This window comes from Chiloscyllium plagiosum, unplaced genomic scaffold (assembly GCF_037043375.1).
Source record: "Chiloscyllium plagiosum isolate Xiang-an unplaced genomic scaffold, Cpla_swu_hap1 HiC_scaffold_41, whole genome shotgun sequence".
Lineage (NCBI taxonomy): Eukaryota > Metazoa > Chordata > Chondrichthyes > Orectolobiformes > Hemiscylliidae > Chiloscyllium > Chiloscyllium plagiosum.
Window position 1 is genome coordinate 37,455,171 of NW_028270179.1, and position 20,537 is coordinate 37,475,707.

The window sequence follows — 20,537 nt, forward strand, 5'->3', positions numbered from 1 at the left end:
TCCGCTTTGATTCATTGAATAAATGAGTGTTGTTTGTTTCACTGAATGTATATACGCAGTTAGATTCGTTGAATCTATAAAATCGTTTGATTCATTGAATGAACTAATGACGTTTGATTTAATGTATGAATGATTGCAGATTACTTCGTTGCATGAATGCATTAATTGGAGGCAACGAATTAATGATGCAAGCTCTGCTCATTGAATTAACACGTGCAGTTAGTATCATTGAATGAGTAAGTGCAGTTCCAGTCAATGATTGAATATGTTAAATTCGTTTCATTTGCTAATTCAATGACAACAACTTATCTCAATAGATCAGTAAGACAAACTGCTCTCCTTCATTTCAATGAACCAAACTTAATATTATTCATTCAGTGAATCAAACAGCACTCATTGATTCAGTGAAACATACTGCACGTGTTAATTCAATGAGTAGAGCTTGAATCATTATTTCATTGTCTCGAACTCAATGCATTCATTCAACGAAGGAATCTGTATTTATCAATTTATTGAATCAAACGTCAACAGTGCATTCAATGATTCAACCGTTATTTCATTGTTTCATGAATCAAACTGCACTCATACATTTAATGAAACAAACTGCACGTGTTAATACAAAGAGTGGAGCTTCGTCTGTTATTTCAATGTTCCACACTTAATTCATTCATTCAAAGAATCAAACTGCACTCTTTCATTCGAAGAAACAATCTGCACTTGTTAATTCAACGAAAGCAGCTTATCTCTTTAATTGAATGAAACAAAATGCATTCATCCATTGAAACAAATTTCAATCCTCCATTCAATGAATCAGTTATTCACTGATTCAATGAAACGTACTGAAAACATTCATTCAATGAATCAAAATGCACTCATTCTTACAATGAAACATACTATATGTGTTAAATCAAAGTGGACAGCTTGCATTGCGGGCGCATTCATTCAACGAAGCTGTCTGCGTTCATGCATTGATGGATTCAAAGGACAATAGTGCATTCAATAAATCAAGCGTTTTTCATTGATTCAACTTAACACATTCATTAAATATCAATTAATTCATTGCCTGGAGCATAATGCATTCATTCAAGGAAACAGTCTGCTTTCATTCATTGAATCAATCGCCAACAATACATTCAAATTATTAACGCTATTCATTGAATCAATTAAACTAACAACACATTCCACTTTGTTCATTGAATGAATGAATGAGTGCAGTTTGTTTCACTAAATATATATGTTGTTTGTTTCATTGAAAATTCTATTGACGATTGATTCAATGCATGAATGATTGCAGATTGATACATTAAGTGAACGTACTAGGTTTGTTTCTTTGAATCAATGAATAGCGTAAGACTCATTGTATCTAGTATTGTTTTTTGGTACAATGAATTAATTCAGATTGATTCGTTGAATGATTGCATTAATCTCGCGACAATGAATTAATGATACAAGCTCTACTCATTGAATGCAGTTTGTTGAGTTGAATGAATGAGTGCAGTTTATTCACTGAACGACTATGTTGTTTGTTTCTTTGAAGCAATGAAAAACGTTTGATTCAATGCATGAATGAGTGCAGTTTGATTCAATGAATTAATGTGTTAAGTATGTTTCACTGAATCAATAAACAACGCTTGATGAATTGAATGTACGATTGACCTTTTATTGAATGAAATAATGCTTTTTGTATCATTGAAATGATGTGAGTAGCTGCTTTCATTGAATTCAACAAACAAATTGAGTTTGTTTCACTGAATTAACGAATGCAGCTTGTTTCATTGAATGAATGAGCGCTCTTTGATTCAGAGAATGAATGAGTACCGATTGAGGTTAATGGATGGACGACAGAAGGTCGACTCATTTTAATTAACACCTGCACTGTGTTCCATTGAATGAATTTGTGCAGTGCAGTTGAATTCACTAATTGAATACGATAAATGTGATGAATCGAATCGATGATTGCCTCATTGAATGTACTGTTGACGCTTGACTGTATAAATGAATGAATGCAGATTGCTTCGTTGATTGACTGCATTACACTCATTTATTCACTGATTCAATGAAACGTACTGAAAACATTCATTCAATGAATCAAACTGCACTCATTCTTTCAATGAAACATACTATATGTGTTAAATCAAAGTGGATAGCTTGCATCACTGGCGCATTCATTCAACGAAGCAGTCTGCGTTCATGCATTGATGGATACAAAGGACAATAGTACATTCAATAAATCAAGCGTTTTTCATTGATTCAACGAAACAATGTTAATTAATTCATTGCCTGGAGCAGATTCAAGGATACAATCTACTTTCATTCATTCAATCAATCGCCAACAGTACATTCAAATTATAAACGCTATTCATTGAATCAATTAAACGAACAACATAGTGATTTAGTGAATCAATCTGCACTTTGTTTCATTGAATGAATGGATGAGTGCAGTTTGTTTCACTGAATATATATGTTAAGTTTGTTTCGTTGAAAATTGTATTGACGATTGAGTCAATGCAGATTGATACATTGAGTGAATGTACTAGGTTTGTTTCTTTGAATCAATGAATAGCGTAAGATTCATTGTATCTAGTATTGTTTTTTGGTACAATGAATTAATTCAGATTGTTTCGTTGAATGATTGCATTAATCTCGCCACAATGAATTAATGCAGTTTGTTTCGTTGAATGAATGAGTGCAGTTTGATTCACTGAATGACTACGTTGTTTGTTTCTTTGATGTAATGAATAACGTTTGATTCATTGAATGTACGATTGACGTTTGATTCAATGCATGAATGAGTGCAGTTTGATTCAATGAATTAATGTGTTGAGTATGTTTCACTGAATCAATAAACAACACTTGATGAATTGAATGTACGATTGACCTTTCATTGAATGAATGAATGCTTTTTGTATCATTGAAATGATGTGTGTAGCTGCTTTAATTGAATTCACAAATGGAGTTTATTTAATTGAATTAACAATTGCAGCTTGTTTAATTGAAGGAATGAGTGCAGTTTGATTCAGTGAATTAATGAGTAACCTTGAGGCAATGAATGGAAGAGAGAAGATCTACACTTTGAATTAACACGTGCTCTGTGTTCAATTGAATGAATTCGTGCAGTGCTGTTGAATTCACTGATTTAATACTTTAACTTTGTAGCAGGAATCGAAGAATACCGTTTGCCTCATTGAATGTACTGTTGACGCTTGATTCTCTAAATAAATGAATGCAGTTTGCTTAGTTGATTGAGTGCATTACATTCCAGGAAATGAATAAATGATACAAGCTCTATTCATTGAATTAACACGTAGAGTTTTTTTTCATTAAAGGAACGATTACAGTTTGTTTCACTGAATTTATCTGTTGCGTGTTTTATTGAATCAATCATTAACGTTGGATTCATTGAATTTTGTATTGACGTTTGACACAAAGAATGAATGAATGCAGACTTTTATCGTTGAACTAATGCATTAAGCTCGAGATATTGAATTAGTGATGCATGCTAACACGTTGAATTAACACGTCCGCTTTGATTCATTGAATAAATGAGTGTTGTTTGTTTCACTGAATGTATATACGCAGTTAGATTCGTTGAATCTATAAAATCGTTTGATTCATTGAATGAACTAATGACGTTTGATTTAATGTATGAATGATTGCAGATTACTTCGTTGCATGAATGCATTAATTGGAGGCAACGAATTAATGATGCAAGCTCTGCTCATTGAATTAACACGTGCAGTTAGTATCATTGAATGAGTAAGTGCAGTTCCAGTCAATGATTGAATATGTTAAATTCGTTTCATTTGCTAATTCAATGACAACAACTTATCTCAATAGATCAGTAAGACAAACTGCTCTCCTTCATTTCAATGAACCAAACTTAATATTATTCATTCAGTGAATCAAACAGCACTCATTGATTCAGTGAAACATACTGCACGTGTTAATTCAATGAGTAGAGCTTGAATCATTATTTCATTGTCTCGAACTCAATGCATTCATTCAACGAAGGAATCTGTATTTATCAATTTATTGAATCAAACGTCAACAGTGCATTCAATGATTCAACCGTTATTTCATTGTTTCATGAATCAAACTGCACTCATACATTTAATGAAACAAACTGCACGTGTTAATACAAAGAGTGGAGCTTCGTCTGTTATTTCAATGTTCCACACTTAATTCATTCATTCAAAGAATCAAACTGCACTCTTTCATTCGAAGAAACAATCTGCACTTGTTAATTCAACGAAAGCAGCTTATCTCTTTAATTGAATGAAACAAAATGCATTCATCCATTGAAACAAATTTCAATCCTCCATTCAATGAATCAGTTATTCACTGATTCAATGAAACGTACTGAAAACATTCATTCAATGAATCAAAATGCACTCATTCTTACAATGAAACATACTATATGTGTTAAATCAAAGTGGACAGCTTGCATTGCGGGCGCATTCATTCAACGAAGCTGTCTGCGTTCATGCATTGATGGATTCAAAGGACAATAGTACATTCAATAAATCAAGCGTTTTTCATTGATTCAACTTAACACATTCATTAAATATCAATTAATTCATTGCCTGGAGCATAATGCATTCATTCAAGGAAACAGTCTGCTTTCATTCATTGAATCAATCGCCAACAATACATTCAAATTATTAACGCTATTCATTGAATCAATTAAACTAACAACACATTCCACTTTGTTCATTGAATGAATGAATGAGTGCAGTTTGTTTCACTAAATATATATGTTGTTTGTTTCATTGAAAATTCTATTGACGATTGATTCAATGCATGAATGATTGCAGATTGATACATTAAGTGAACGTACTAGGTTTGTTTCTTTGAATCAATGAATAGCGTAAGACTCATTGTATCTAGTATTGTTTTTTGGTACAATGAATTAATTCAGATTGATTCGTTGAATGATTGCATTAATCTCGCGACAATGAATTAATGATACAAGCTCTACTCATTGAATGCAGTTTGTTTAGTTGAATGAATGAGTGCAGTTTATTCACTGAACGACTATGTTGTTTGTTTCTTTGAAGCAATGAAAAACGTTTGATTCAATGCATGAATGAGTGCAGTTTGATTCAATGAATTAATGTGTTAAGTATGTTTCACTGAATCAATAAACAACGCTTGATGACTTGAATGTACGATTGACCTTTTATTGAATAAAATAATGCTTTTTGTATCATTGAAATGATGTGAGTAGCTGCTTTCATTGAATTCAACAAACAAATTGAGTTTGTTTCACTGAATTAACGAATGCAGCTTGTTTCATTGAATGAATGAGCGCTCTTTGATTCAGAGAATGAATGAGTACCGATTGAGGTTAATGGATGGACGACAGAAGGTCGACTCATTTTAATTAACACCTGCACTGTGTTCCATTGAATGAATTTGTGCAGTGCAGTTGAATTCACTAATTGAATACGATAAATGTGATGAATCGAATCGATGATTGCCTCATTGAATGTACTGTTGACGCTTGACTGTATAAATGAATGAATGCAGATTGCTTCGTTGATTGACTGCATTACACTCATTTATTCACTGATTCAATGAAACGTACTGAAAACATTCATTCAATGAATCAAACTGCACTCATTCTTTCAATGAAACATACTATATGTGTTAAATCAAAGTGGATAGCTTGCATCACTGGCGCATTCATTCAACGAAGCAGTCTGCGTTCATGCATTGATGGATACAAAGGACAATAGTACATTCAATAAATCAAGCGTTTTTCATTGATTCAACGAAACAATGTTAATTAATTCATTGCCTGGAGCAGATTCAAGGATACAATCTACTTTCATTCATTCAATCAATCGCCAACAGTACATTCAAATTATAAACGCTATTCATTGAATCAATTAAACGAACAACATAGTGATTCAGTGAATCAATCTGCACTTTGTTTCATTGAATGAATGGATGAGTGCAGTTTGTTTCACTGAATATATATGTTAAGTTTGTTTCGTTGAAACTTGTATTGACGATTGAGTCAATGCATGAGTGATTGCAGATTGATACATTGAGTGAATGCACTAGGTTTGTTTCTTTGAATCAATGAATAGCGTAAGATTCATTGTATCTAGTATTGTTTTTTGGTACAATGAATTAATTCAGATTGTTTCGTTGAATGATTGCATTAATCTCGCCACAATGAATTAATGCAGTTTGTTTCGTTGAATGAATGAGTGCAGTTTGATTCACTGAATGACTACGTTGTTTGTTTCTTTGATGTAATGAATAACGTTTGATTCATTGAATGTACGATTGACGTTTGATTCAATGCATGAATGAGTGCAGTTTGATTCAATGAATTAATGTGTTAAGTATGTTTCACTGAATCAATAAACAACACTTGATGAATTGAATGTACGATTGACCTTTCATTGAATGAATGAATGCTTTTTGTATCATTGAAATGATGTGTGTAGCTGCTTTAATTGAATTCACAAATGGAGTTTATTTAATTGAATTAACAATTGCAGCTTGTTTAATTGAAGGAATGAGTGCAGTTTGATTCAGTGAATTAATGAGTAACCTTGAGGCAATGAATGTAAGAGAGAAGATCGACACTTTGAATTAACACGTGCTCTGTGTTCAATTGAATGAATTCGTGCAGTGCTGTTGAATTCACTGATTTAATACTTTAACTTTGTAGCAGGAATCGAAGAATACCGTTTGCCTCATTGAATGTACTGTTGACGCTTGATTCTCTAAATAAATGAATGCAGTTTGCTTAGTTGATTGAGTGCATTACATTCCAGGAAATGAATAAATGATACAAGCTCTATTCATTGAATTAACACGTAGAGTTTTTTTTCATTAAAGGAACGATAACAGTTTGTTTCACTGAATTTATATGTTGCGTGTTTTATTGAATCAATCATTAACGTTGGATTCATTGAATTTTGTATTGACGTTTGACACAAAGAATGAATGAATGCAGACTTTTATCGTTGAACTAATGCATTAAGCTCGAGATATTGAATTAGTGATGCATGCTAACACGTTGAATTAACACGTCCGCTTTGATTCATTGAATAAATGAGTGTTGTTTGTTTCACTGAATGTATATACGCAGTTAGATTCATTGAATCTATAAAATCGTTTGATTCATTGAATGAACTAATGACGTTTGATTTAATGTATGAATGATTGCAAATTACTTCGTTGCATGAATGCATTAATTGGAGGCAACGAATTAATGATGCAAGCTCTGCTCATTGAATTAACACGTGCAGTTTGTATCATTGAATGAGTAAGTGCAGTTCCACTCAATGATTGAATATGTTAAATTTGTTTCATTTGCTAATTCAATGACAACAACTTATCTCAATAGATCAGTAAGACAAACTGCTCTCCTTCATTTCAATGAACCAAACTTAATATTATTCATTCAGTGAATCAAACAGCACTCATTGATTCAGTGAAACAAACTGCACGTGTTAATTCAATGAGTAGAGCTTGAATCATTATTTCATTGTCTCGAACTCAATGCATTCATTCAACGAAGGAATCTGTATTTATCAATTTATTGAATCAAACGTCAACAGTGCATTCAATGATTCAACCGTTATTTCATTGTTTCATGAATCAAACTGCACTCATACATTTAATGAAACAAACTGCACGTGTTAATACAAAGAGTGGAGCTTCGTCTGTTATTTCAATGTTCCACACTTAATTCATTCATTCAAAGAATCAAACTGCACTCTTTCATTCGAAGAAACAATCTGCACTTGTTAATTCAACGAAAGCAGCTTATCTCTTTAATTGAATGAAACAAAATGCATTCATCCATTGAAACAAATTTCAATCCTCCATTCAATGAATCAGTTATTCACTGATTCAATGAAACGTACTGAAAACATTCATTCAATGAATCAAAATGCACTCATTCTTACAATGAAACATACTATATGTGTTAAATCAAAGTGGACAGCTTGCATTGCGGGCGCATTCATTCAACGAAGCTGTCTGCGTTCATGCATTGATGGATTCAAAGGACAATAGTGCATTCAATAAATCAAGCGTTTTTCATTGATTCAACTTAACACATTCATTAAATATCAATTAATTCATTGCCTGGAGCATAATGCATTCATTCAAGGAAACAGTCTGCTTTCATTCATTGAATCAATCGCCAACAATACATTCAAATTATTAACGCTATTCATTGAATCAATTAAACTAACAACACATTCCACTTTGTTCATTGAATGAATGAATGAGTGCAGTTTGTTTCACTAAATATATATGTTGTTTGTTTCATTGAAAATTCTATTGACGATTGATTCAATGCATGAATGATTGCAGATTGATACATTAAGTGAACGTACTAGGTTTGTTTCTTTGAATCAATGAATAGCGTAAGACTCATTGTATCTAGTATTGTTTTTTGGTACAATGAATTAATTCAGATTGATTCGTTGAATGATTGCATTAATCTCGCGACAATGAATTAATGATACAAGCTCTACTCATTGAATGCAGTTTGTTTAGTTGAATGAATGAGTGCAGTTTATTCACTGAACGACTATGTTGTTTGTTTCTTTGAAGCAATGAAAAACGTTTGATTCAATGCATGAATGAGTGCAGTTTGATTCAATGAATTAATGTGTTAAGTATGTTTCACTGAATCAATAAACAACGCTTGATGACTTGAATGTACGATTGACCTTTTATTGAATGAAATAATGCTTTTTGTATCATTGAAATGATGTGAGTAGCTGCTTTCATTGAATTCAACAAACAAATTGAGTTTGTTTCACTGAATTAACGAATGCAGCTTGTTTCATTGAATGAATGAGCGCTCTTTGATTCAGAGAATGAATGAGTACCGATTGAGGTTAATGGATGGACGACAGAAGGTCGACTCATTTTAATTAACACCTGCACTGTGTTCCATTGAATGAATTTGTGCAGTGCAGTTGAATTCACTAATTGAATACGATAAATGTGATGAATCGAATCGATGAATATCGATTGCCTCATTGAATGTACTGTTGACGCTTGACTGTATAAATGAATGAATGCAGATTGCTTCGTTGATTGACTGCATTACACTCATTTATTCACTGATTCAATGAAACGTACTGAAAACATTCATTCAATGAATCAAACTGCACTCATTCTTTCAATGAAACATACTATATGTGTTAAATCAAAGTGGATAGCTTGCATCACTGGCGCATTTATTCAACGAAGCAGTCTGCGTTCATGCATTGATGGATACAAAGGACAATAGTACATTCAATAAATCAAGCGTTTTTCATTGATTCAACGAAACAATGTTAATTAATTCATTGCCTGGAGCAGATTTAAGGAAACTTTCATTCATTCAATCTGCTTTCATTCATTCAATCAATCGCCAACAGTACATACAAATTATAAACGCTATTCATTGAATCAATTAAACGAACAACATAGTGATTCAGTGAATCAATCTGCACTTTGTTTCATTGAATGAATGGATGAGTGCAGTTTGTTTCACTGAATATATATGTTAAGTTTGTTTCGTTGAAAATTGTATTGACGATTGAGTCAATGCAGATTGATACATTGAGTGAATGTACTAGGTTTGTTTCTTTGAATCAATGAATAGCATAAGATTCATTGTATCTAGTATTGTTTTTTGGTACAATGAATTAATTCAGATTGTTTCGTTGAATGATTGCATTAATCTCGCCACAATGAATTAACGCAGTTTGTTTCGTTGAATGAATGAGTGCAGTTTGATTCACTGAATGACTACGTTGTTTGTTTCTTTGATGTAATGTACGATTGAATGTACGATTGACGTTTGATTCAATGCATGAATGAGTGCAGTTTGATTCAATGAATTAATGTGTTGAGTATGTTTCACTGAATCAATAAACAACACTTGATGAATTGAATGTACGATTGACCTTTCATTGAATGAATGAATGCTTTTTGTATCATTGAAATGATGTGTGTAGCTGCTTTAATTGAATTCACAAATGGAGTTTATTTAATTGAATTAACAATTGCAGCTTGTTTAATTGAAGGAATGAGTGCAGTTTGATTCAGTGAATTAATGAGTAACCTTGAGGCAATGAATGGAAGAGAGAAGATCTACACTTTGAATTAACACGTGCTCTGTGTTCAATTGAATGAATTCGTGCAGTGCTGTTGAATTCACTGATTTAATACTTTAACTTTGTAGCAGGAATCGAAGAATACCGTTTGCCTCATTGAATGTACTGTTGACGCTTGATTCTCTAAATAAATGAATGCAGTTTGCTTAGTTGATTGAGTGCCTTACATTCCAGGAAATGAATAAATGATACAAGCTCTATTCATTGAATTAACACGTAGAGTTTTTTTTCATTAAAGGAACGATAATAGTTTGTTTCACTGAATTTATCTGTTGCGTGTTTTATTGAATCAATCATTAACGTTGGATTCATTGAATTTTGTATTGACGTTTGACACAAAGAATGAATGAATGCAGACTTTTATCGTTGAACTAATGCATTAAGCTCGAGATATTGAATTAGTGATGCATGCTAACACGTTGAATTAACACGTCCGCTTTGATTCATTGAATAAATGAGTGTTGTTTGTTTCACTGAATGTATATACGCAGTTAGATTCGTTGAATCTATAAAATCGTTTGATTCATTGAATGAACTAATGACGTTTGATTTAATGTATGAATGATTGCAGATTACTTCGTTGCATGAATGCATTAATTGGAGGCAACGAATTAATGATGCAAGCTCTGCTCATTGAATTAACACGTGCAGTTAGTATCATTGAATGAGTAAGTGCAGTTCCAGTCAATGATTGAATATGTTAAATTCGTTTCATTTGCTAATTCAATGACAACAACTTATCTCAATAGATCAGTAAGACAAACTGCTCTCCTTCATTTCAATGAACCAAACTTAATATTATTCATTCAGTGAATCAAACAGCACTCATTGATTCAGTGAAACATACTGCACGTGTTAATTCAATGAGTAGAGCTTGAATCATTATTTCATTGTCTCGAACTCAATGCATTCATTCAACGAAGGAATCTGTATTTATCAATTTATTGAATCAAACGTCAACAGTGCATTCAATGATTCAACCGTTATTTCATTGTTTCATGAATCAAACTGCACTCATACATTTAATGAAACAAACTGCACGTGTTAATACAAAGAGTGGAGCTTCGTCTGTTATTTCAATGTTCCACACTTAATTCATTCATTCAAAGAATCAAACTGCACTCTTTCATTCGAAGAAACAATCTGCACTTGTTAATTCAACGAAAGCAGCTTATCTCTTTAATTGAATGAAACAAAATGCATTCATCCATTGAAACAAATTTCAATCCTCCATTCAATGAATCAGTTATTCACTGATTCAATGAAACGTACTGAAAACATTCATTCAATGAATCAAAATGCACTCATTCTTACAATGAAACATACTATATGTGTTAAATCAAAGTGGACAGCTTGCATTGCGGGCGCATTCATTCAACGAAGCTGTCTGCGTTCATGCATTGATGGATTCAAAGGACAATAGTGCATTCAATAAATCAAGCGTTTTTCATTGATTCAACTTAACACATTCATTAAATATCAATTAATTCATTGCCTGGAGCATAATGCATTCATTCAAGGAAACAGTCTGCTTTCATTCATTGAATCAATCGCCAACAATACATTCAAATTATTAACGCTATTCATTGAATCAATTAAACTAACAACACATTCCACTTTGTTCATTGAATGAATGAATGAGTGCAGTTTGTTTCACTAAATATATATGTTGTTTGTTTCATTGAAAATTCTATTGACGATTGATTCAATGCATGAATGATTGCAGATTGATACATTAAGTGAACGTACTAGGTTTGTTTCTTTGAATCAATGAATAGCGTAAGACTCATTGTATCTAGTATTGTTTTTTGGTACAATGAATTAATTCAGATTGATTCGTTGAATGATTGCATTAATCTCGCGACAATGAATTAATGATACAAGCTCTACTCATTGAATGCAGTTTGTTTAGTTGAATGAATGAGTGCAGTTTATTCACTGAACGACTATGTTGTTTGTTTCTTTGAAGCAATGAAAAACGTTTGATTCAATGCATGAATGAGTGCAGTTTGATTCAATGAATTAATGTGTTAAGTATGTTTCACTGAATCAATAAACAACGCTTGATGACTTGAATGTACGATTGACCTTTTATTGAATGAAATAATGCTTTTTGTATCATTGAAATGATGTGAGTAGCTGCTTTCATTGAATTCAACAAACAAATTGAGTTTGTTTCACTGAATTAACGAATGCAGCTTGTTTCATTGAATGAATGAGCGCTCTTTGATTCAGAGAATGAATGAGTACCGATTGAGGTTAATGGATGGACGACAGAAGGTCGACTCATTTTAATTAACACCTGCACTGTGTTCCATTGAATGAATTTGTGCAGTGCAGTTGAATTCACTAATTGAATACGATAAATGTGATGAATCGAATCGATGAATATCGATTGCCTCATTGAATGTACTGTTGACGCTTGACTGTATAAATGAATGAATGCAGATTGCTTCGTTGATTGACTGCATTACACTCATTTATTCACTGATTCAATGAAACGTACTGAAAACATTCATTCAATGAATCAAACTGCACTCATTCTTTCAATGAAACATACTATATGTGTTAAATCAAAGTGGATAGCTTGCATCACTGGCGCATTTATTCAACGAAGCAGTCTGCGTTCATGCATTGATGGATACAAAGGACAATAGTACATTCAATAAATCAAGCGTTTTTCATTGATTCAACGAAACAATGTTAATTAATTCATTGCCTGGAGCAGATTTAAGGAAACTTTCATTCATTCAATCTGCTTTCATTCATTCAATCAATCGCCAACAGTACATACAAATTATAAACGCTATTCATTGAATCAATTAAACGAACAACATAGTGATTCAGTGAATCAATCTGCACTTTGTTTCATTGAATGAATGGATGAGTGCAGTTTGTTTCACTGAATATATATGTTAAGTTTGTTTCGTTGAAAATTGTATTGACGATTGAGTCAATGCAGATTGATACATTGAGTGAATGTACTAGGTTTGTTTCTTTGAATCAATGAATAGCATAAGATTCATTGTATCTAGTATTGTTTTTTGGTACAATGAATTAATTCAGATTGTTTCGTTGAATGATTGCATTAATCTCGCCACAATGAATTAACGCAGTTTGTTTCGTTGAATGAATGAGTGCAGTTTGATTCACTGAATGACTACGTTGTTTGTTTCTTTGATGTAATGTACGATTGAATGTACGATTGACGTTTGATTCAATGCATGAATGAGTGCAGTTTGATTCAATGAATTAATGTGTTGAGTATGTTTCACTGAATCAATAAACAACACTTGATGAATTGAATGTACGATTGACCTTTCATTGAATGAATGAATGCTTTTTGTATCATTGAAATGATGTGTGTAGCTGCTTTAATTGAATTCACAAATGGAGTTTATTTAATTGAATTAACAATTGCAGCTTGTTTAATTGAAGGAATGAGTGCAGTTTGATTCAGTGAATTAATGAGTAACCTTGAGGCAATGAATGGAAGAGAGAAGATCTACACTTTGAATTAACACGTGCTCTGTGTTCAATTGAATGAATTCGTGCAGTGCTGTTGAATTCACTGATTTAATACTTTAACTTTGTAGCAGGAATCGAAGAATACCGTTTGCCTCATTGAATGTACTGTTGACGCTTGATTCTCTAAATAAATGAATGCAGTTTGCTTAGTTGATTGAGTGCCTTACATTCCAGGAAATGAATAAATGATACAAGCTCTATTCATTGAATTAACACGTAGAGTTTTTTTTCATTAAAGGAACGATAATAGTTTGTTTCACTGAATTTATCTGTTGCGTGTTTTATTGAATCAATCATTAACGTTGGATTCATTGAATTTTGTATTGACGTTTGACACAAAGAATGAATGAATGCAGACTTTTATCGTTGAACTAATGCATTAAGCTCGAGATATTGAATTAGTGATGCATGCTAACACGTTGAATTAACACGTCCGCTTTGATTCATTGAATAAATGAGTGTTGTTTGTTTCACTGAATGTATATACGCAGTTAGATTCGTTGAATCTATAAAATCGTTTGATTCATTGAATGAACTAATGACGTTTGATTTAATGTATGAATGATTGCAGATTACTTCGTTGCATGAATGCATTAATTGGAGGCAACGAATTAATGATGCAAGCTCTGCTCATTGAATTAACACGTGCAGTTAGTATCATTGAATGAGTAAGTGCAGTTCCAGTCAATGATTGAATATGTTAAATTCGTTTCATTTGCTAATTCAATGACAACAACTTATCTCAATAGATCAGTAAGACAAACTGCTCTCCTTCATTTCAATGAACCAAACTTAATATTATTCATTCAGTGAATCAAACAGCACTCATTGATTCAGTGAAACATACTGCACGTGTTAATTCAATGAGTAGAGCTTGAATCATTATTTCATTGTCTCGAACTCAATGCATTCATTCAACGAAGGAATCTGTATTTATCAATTTATTGAATCAAACGTCAACAGTGCATTCAATGATTCAACCGTTATTTCATTGTTTCATGAATCAAACTGCACTCATACATTTAATGAAACAAACTGCACGTGTTAATACAAAGAGTGGAGCTTCGTCTGTTATTTCAATGTTCCACACTTAATTCATTCATTCAAAGAATCAAACTGCACTCTTTCATTCGAAGAAACAATCTGCACTTGTTAATTCAACGAAAGCAGCTTATCTCTTTAATTGAATGAAACAAAATGCATTCATCCATTGAAACAAATTTCAATCCTCCATTCAATGAATCAGTTATTCACTGATTCAATGAAACGTACTGAAAACATTCATTCAATGAATCAAAATGCACTCATTCTTACAATGAAACATACTATATGTGTTAAATCAAAGTGGACAGCTTGCATTGCGGGCGCATTCATTCAACGAAGCTGTCTGCGTTCATGCATTGATGGATTCAAAGGACAATAGTGCATTCAATAAATCAAGCGTTTTTCATTGATTCAACTTAACACATTCATTAAATATCAATTAATTCATTGCCTGGAGCATAATGCATTCATTCAAGGAAACAGTCTGCTTTCATTCATTGAATCAATCGCCAACAATACATTCAAATTATTAACGCTATTCATTGAATCAATTAAACTAACAACACATTCCACTTTGTTCATTGAATGAATGAATGAGTGCAGTTTGTTTCACTAAATATATATGTTGTTTGTTTCATTGAAAATTCTATTGACGATTGATTCAATGCATGAATGATTGCAGATTGATACATTAAGTGAACGTACTAGGTTTGTTTCTTTGAATCAATGAATAGCGTAAGACTCATTGTATCTAGTATTGTTTTTTGGTACAATGAATTAATTCAGATTGATTCGTTGAATGATTGCATTAATCTCGCGACAATGAATTAATGATACAAGCTCTACTCATTGAATGCAGTTTGTTTAGTTGAATGAATGAGTGCAGTTTATTCACTGAACGACTATGTTGTTTGTTTCTTTGAAGCAATGAAAAACGTTTGATTCAATGCATGAATGAGTGCAGTTTGATTCAATGAATTAATGTGTTAAGTATGTTTCACTGAATCAATAAACAACGCTTGATGACTTGAATGTACGATTGACCTTTTATTGAATGAAATAATGCTTTTTGTATCATTGAAATGATGTGAGTAGCTGCTTTCATTGAATTCAACAAACAAATTGAGTTTGTTTCACTGAATTAACGAATGCAGCTTGTTTCATTGAATGAATGAGCGCTCTTTGATTCAGAGAATGAATGAGTACCGATTGAGGTTAATGGATGGACGACAGAAGGTCGACTCATTTTAATTAACACCTGCACTGTGTTCCATTGAATGAATTTGTGCAGTGCAGTTGAATTCACTAATTGAATACGATAAATGTGATGAATCGAATCGATGATTGCCTCATTGAATGTACTGTTGACGCTTGACTGTATAAATGAATGAATGCAGATTGCTTCGTTGATTGACTGCATTACACTCATTTATTCACTGATTCAATGAAACGTACTGAAAACATTCATTCAATGAATCAAACTGCACTCATTCTTTCAATGAAACATACTATATGTGTTAAATCAAAGTGGATAGCTTGCATCACTGGCGCATTCATTCAACGAAGCAGTCTGCGTTCATGCATTGATGGATACAAAGGACAATAGTACATTCAATAAATCAAGCGTGTTTCATTGATTCAACGAAACAATGTTAATTAATTCATTGCCTGGAGCAGATTCAAGGATACAATCTACTTTCATTCATTCAATCAATCGCCAACAGTACATTCAAATTATAAACGCTATTCATTGAATCAATTAAACGAACAACATAGTGATTCAGTGAATCAATCTGCACTTTGTTTCATTGAATGAATGGATGAGTGCAGTTTGTTTCACTGAATATATATGTTAAGTTTGTTTCGTTGAAAATTGTATTGACGATTGAGTCAATGCAGATTGATACATTGAGTGAATGTACTAGGTTTGTTTCTTTGAATCAATGAATAGCGTAAGATTCATTGTATCTAGTATTGTTTTTTGGTACAATGAATTAATTCAGATTGTTTCGTTGAATGATTGCATTAATCTCGCCACAATGAATTAATGCAGTTTGTTTAGTTGAATGAATGAGTGCAGTTTGATTCACTGAATGACTACGTTGTTTGTTTCTTTGATGTAATGAATAACGTTTGATTCATTGAATGTACGATTGACGTTTGATTCAATGCATGAATGAGTACAGTTTGATTCAATGAATTAATGTGTTAAGTATGTTTCACTGAATCAATAAACTACACTTGATGAATTGAATGTACGATTGACCTTTCATTGAATGAATGCTTTTTGTATCATTGAAATGATGTGTGTAGCTGCTTTAATTGAATTCACAAATGGAGTTTATTTAATTGAATTAACAATTGCAGCTTGTTTAATTGAAGGAATGAGTGCAGTTTGATTCAGTGAATTAATGAGTAACCTTGAGGCAATGAATGGAAGAGAGAAGATCGACACTTTGAATTAACACGTGCTCTGTGTTCAATTGAATGAATTCGTGCAGTGCTGTTGAATTCACTGATTTACTACTTTAACTTTGTAGCAGGAATCAAAGTTTGCCTCATTGAATGTACTGTTGACGCTTGATTCTCTAAATAAATGAATGCAGTTTGCTTAGTTGATTGAGTGCATTACATTCCAGGAAATGAATAAATGATACAAGCTCTACTCATTGAATTAACACGTAGAGTTTTTTTTCATTAAAGGAATGATTACAGTTTGTTTCACTGAATTTATCTGTTGCGTGTTTTATTGAATCAATCATTAACGTTGGATTCATTGAATTTTGTATTGACGTTTGACACAAAGAATGAATGAATGCAGACTTTTATCGTTGAACTAATGCATTAAGCTCGAGATATTGAATTAGTGATGCATGCTAACACGTTGAATTAACACGTCCGCTTTGATTCATTGAATAAATGAGTGTTGTTTGTTTCACTGAATGTATATACGCAGTTAGATTCGTTGAATCTATAAAATCGTTTGATTCATTGAATGAACTAATGACGTTTGATTTAATGTATGAATGATTGCAGATTACTTCGTTGCATGAATGCATTAATTGGAGGCAACGAATTAATGATGCAAGCTCTGCTCATTGAATTAACACGTGCAGTTAGTATCATTGAATGAGTAAGTGCAGTTCCAGTCAATGATTGAATATGTTAAATTCGTTTCATTTGCTAATTCAATGACAACAACTTATCTCAATAGATCAGTAAGACAAACTGCTCTCCTTCATTTCAATGAACCAAACTTAATATTATTCATTCAGTGAATCAAACAGCACTCATTGATTCAGTGAAACATACTGCACGTGTTAATTCAATGAGTAGAGCTTGAATCATTATTTCATTGTCTCGAACTCAATGCATTCATTCAACGAAGGAATCTGTATTTATCAATTTATTGAATCAAACGTCAACAGTGCATTCAATGATTCAACCGTTATTTCATTGTTTCATGAATCAAACTGCACTCATACATTTAATGAAACAAACTGCACGTGTTAATACAAAGAGTGGAGCTTCGTCTGTTATTTCAATGTTCCACACTTAATTCATTCATTCAAAGAATCAAACTGCACTCTTTCATTCGAAGAAACAATCTGCACTTGTTAATTCAACGAAAGCAGCTTATCTCTTTAATTGAATGAAACAAAATGCATTCATCCATTGAAACAAATTTCAATCCTCCATTCAATGAATCAGTTATTCACTGATTCAATGAAACGTACTGAAAACATTCATTCAATGAATCAAAATGCACTCATTCTTACAATGAAACATGCTATATGTGTTAAATCAAAGTGGACAGCTTGCATTGCGGGCGCATTCATTCAACGAAGCTGTCTGCGTTCATGCATTGATGGATTCAAAGGACAATAGTACATTCAATAAATCAAGCGTTTTTCATTGATTCAACTTAACACATTCATTACATATCAATTAATTCATTGCCTGGAGCATAATGCATTCATTCAAGGAAACAGTCTGCTTTCATTCATTGAATCAATCGCCAACAATACATTCAAATTATTAACGCTATTCATTGAATCAATTAAACTAACAACACATTCCAATTTGTTCATTGAATGAATGAATGAGTGCAGTTTGTTTCACTAAATATATATGTTGTTTGTTTCATTGAAAATTCTATTGACGATTGATTCAATGCATGAATGATTGCAGATTGATACATTAAGTGAACGTACTAGGTTTGTTTCTTTGAATCAATGAATAGCGTAAGACTCATTGTATCTAGTATTGTTTTTTGGTACAATGAATTAATTCAGATTGATTCGTTGAATGATTGCATTAATCTCGCGACAATGAATTAATGATACAAGCTCTACTCATTGAATGCAGTTTGTTTAGTTGAATGAATGAGTGCAGTTTATTCACTGAACGACTATGTTGTTTGTTTCTTTGAAGCAATGAAAAACGTTTGATTCAATGCATGAATGAGTGCAGTTTGATTCAATGAATTAATGTGTTAAGTATGTTTCACTGAATCAATAAACAACGCTTGATGACTTGAATGTACGATTGACCTTTTATTGAATGAAATAATGCTTTTTGTATCATTGAAATGATGTGAGTAGCTGCTTTCATTGAATTCAACAAACAAATTGAGTTTGTTTCACTGAATTAACGAATGCAGCTTGTTTCATTGAATGAATGAGCGCTCTTTGATTCAGAGAATGAATGAGTACCGATTGAGGTTAATGGATGGACGACAGAAGGTCGACTCATTTTAATTAACACCTGCACTGTGTTCCATTGAATGAATTTGTGCAGTGCAGTTGAATTCACTAATTGAATTCGATAAATGTGATGAATCGAATCGATGATTGCCTCATTGAATGTACTGTTGACGCTTGACTGTATAAATGAATGAATGCAGATTGCTTCGTTGATTGACTGCATTACACTCATTTATTCACTGATTCAATGAAACGTACTGAAAACATTCATTCAATGAATCAAACTGCACTCATTCTTTCAATGAAACATACTATATGTGTTAAATCAAAGTGGATAGCTTGCATCACTGGCGCATTCATTCAACGAAGCAGTCTGCGTTCATGCATTGATGGATACAAAGGACAATAGTACATTCAATAAATCAAGCGTTTTTCATTGATTCAACGAAACAATGTTAATTAATTCATTGCCTGGAGCAGATTCAAGGATACAATCTACTTTCATTCATTCAATCAATCGCCAACAGTACATTCAAATTATAAACGCTATTCATTGAATCAATTAAACGAACAACATAGTGATTCAGTGAATCAATCTGCACTTTGTTTCATTGAATGAATGGATGAGTGCAGTTTGTTTCACTGAATATATATGTTAAGTTTGTTTCGTTGAAAATTGTATTGACGATTGAGTCAATGCAGATTGATACATTGAGTGAATGTACTAGGTTTGTTTCTTTGAATCAATGAATAGCGTAAGATTCATTGTATCTAGTATTGTTTTTTGGTACAATGAATTAATTCAGATTGTTTCGTTGAATGATTGCATTAATCTCGCCACAATGAATTAATGCAGTTTGTTTCGTTGAATGAATGAGTGCAGTTTGATTCACTGAATGACTACGTTGTTTGTTTCTTTGATGTAATGAATAACGTTTGATTCATTGAATGTACGATTGACGTTTGATTCAATGCATGAATGAGTGCAGTTTGATTCAATGAATTAATGTGTTGAGTATGTTTCACTGAATCAATAAACAACACTTGATGAATTGAATGTACGATTGACCTTTCATTGAATGAATGAATGCTTTTTGTATCATTGAAATGA